The sequence below is a fragment of the Cryptomeria japonica genome, unplaced genomic scaffold, assembly GCF_030272615.1.
Source record: "Cryptomeria japonica unplaced genomic scaffold, Sugi_1.0 HiC_scaffold_64, whole genome shotgun sequence".
Taxonomy (NCBI): domain Eukaryota; kingdom Viridiplantae; phylum Streptophyta; class Pinopsida; order Cupressales; family Cupressaceae; genus Cryptomeria; species Cryptomeria japonica.
Window position 1 is genome coordinate 312,501 of NW_026728886.1, and position 2,310 is coordinate 314,810.

The following is a 2,310-nucleotide window of genomic DNA, read 5'->3' on the forward strand; positions in this document are numbered from 1 at the left end:
CACCTTGGCTGGGTTGGGCACCATTGAGCGCTCCGAAGTGTGCTCCAAGGTGCGCACCATGGCCCTCCAAGGTGCGCAGCATGGCGTGCACGAAGTCGGAGCCCGGTTTGCCCCGGGTGCGCACCTCGCGTGCACCTTCGCCAGGGTGGGCACCTCGGTGCGCACACCTTCTCAATGTTTTCTTGCCTTTTCTGGAAATTGGTGAAGGCAGCGCATCAAAGGTGCGCACCTCGGTGTGCTCCGAGGTGCGAACCCGAGAGCGCTCCGAGGTGCCCACGAAGTCGAAAGTCGGGTTAATTGCATTGTTTTCCCCGGGTGCGCTCCGAGGTGCGCAACATCGGTGCGCACCAAGGAGGGCTCCGAAGTGTGCTCCAAGGTGCGCACGATTCGGAGCTCGGTTTGCCCGGGGTGCGCACACCTTGGCTGGGTTGCGCACCCTTTGTGCGCTCCAAGGTGCGCACGAAGTCGGAGCTCGGTTTGCCCCGGGTGCGCACCTTCGCCAGGGTGCGCACCTTGATGCGCACGCCTTGGCTGGGCTGCGCACCTTGGTGGGCGCCATGGTGCGCACCTTTCGTGCGCTCCAAGGTGCGCACGAAGTCGGAGCTCGGTTTGCCCCGGGTGCGCACCTTGGTGGGCGCCATGGTGCACTCCGAGGTGCCCAAGATTGGTGCGCACCAAGGAGCGCTCCGAAGTGCGCTCCAAGGTGCGCAGGTGCGCGCGAAGTCGAAAGTTGGGTTAATTGTCCGGTTTGCCTCGGGTGCGCACCTTGCGTGCACCTTCGCCAGGGTGGGCGCCTTGGTGCGCACACCTTGGCTGGGCTGCGCACCCGGGCGCGCACACCTTGGCACCCGCGTTTCCTTCATTTTAAATTTTTTTTTTTTACAATCTCTCAAGTGGGAAATTCTATAATCTCAACTTTTTTTGCCTTTTCAGGAAACTTTTGAATGGAGCGCATCATTGGTGCGCTCCGAAGTGTGCTCCAAGGTGCGCACCTCTGGTGTGCTCCAAAGCTCTCTCTAGCTGCGTGCACCTGCCCCGGCCGCGCACCCGGCCCCGCCCAGCTTCGCTCACCTGTCCCGGGCGTCTGGTGCGGAACCTTAGAGTAAGAAACATCACCGTGCACCTTGGCCAACGTGCGCGACTCGACCGAGCGCGCACTGGCCGAGGTGCACACCGATTTCACCTGGGTGCGCGCGCAGCACCTCGGGCGCACCGGGGTGCGCGCACAACGCCCGGGTTGCACCGTGGCCTGTGTGCTCGGGGCGCCTCGGGTGCGCGCTCGGTGTCGCCCCCGCGCGCGCGGTAGTGCGGGCAGCGCACCCCGGCCCGGCCCGGCCCCGACGAGAACGCAAACGGGCAAAAGGTTTATTCAAATAGCATTGCGACGCCCGGCGAAAAACTAAAAAAGGGTGCAACACCGGGACTTCCCGGGAGGTCACCCATCCCAGTACTACTCCGGCCCAAGCGCGCTTAACTGCGGAGTTCTGATGGGATCCGGTGCACTAACGCTGGTATGATCGCACCCGTTATGAGCTTGTCGCAGTGTGTACTTAGCAAACCGCGACCCACGTGCGAATCCACCCCGGCCACCCACCCCCGTCGAGGTGCACACCCTCCCTCGCGAAGTGCGCCCCGTTCGCCAAGTGTGAGCCCTGCCCGGGTGCGCGCACCTTGCTAGGGCGTCGGGTGTGCACCCGGCCCGGCCTACGTGCGTGCACCTGGACGGGGCGTCGTGTGCGTGCAGTGTCCCGTCTGCAACGCGGTGCCCACACACCACCTCGGGCGCAACGACCTGCGCTCACATGTGGGCCGAGTGCACCTTGGTGCATGTTCGGGGCGCCTCGGGTGCACGCTCGATCTTGCCCCGGTGCACCAAGGCGCTCGGTTTGCCCCGGGTGCGCACTTGGTGCAAGGTGGGCACCCAAAATAGGGATCAAGCACCAAAACACAAGTTTCGGGATGCAAAATGGGACCCAAGGACCACAAATGCGTTCCAAGACCCATGATGGGTCCACGAGAACAAAAATGTGTTCCGAGACTTAATAAACAAATATTGGGTTTTAGGAGAAGAAACATGCTCTGATGCCCAAAACGAGAATCGACCCCGAAAAGGCCACAGGCCAAAAGTGGGATGCGAGACAAAAAAAAATGGGACCCGAGGACCAAAATTGGGTTCCCAGGTCGAAGACAGGGCAACCGGACAAGAAACGACCTCTAAGGCTCGAAATGAGTCCCGACGACTAAAACTTGACAAGAAGCACCCATCAGGCACCCAACTCGACACCCATGGGATGCCGACCCACCCGGGCT

At 62.0% G+C, this 2,310-nt stretch overlaps 1 non-coding gene across 1 annotated transcript; it reads right to left on the bottom strand.

Moving 5' to 3' along the window:
* Nucleotides 1-1,406: 1,406 nt before the first annotated feature.
* LOC131863503 (5S ribosomal RNA) lies at nt 1,407-1,525 on the bottom strand. Its single transcript, XR_009362404.1, has one exon. It is a non-coding gene; the product is annotated as a 5S ribosomal RNA (ribosomal RNA).
* Nucleotides 1,526-2,310: the final 785 nt, after the last annotated feature.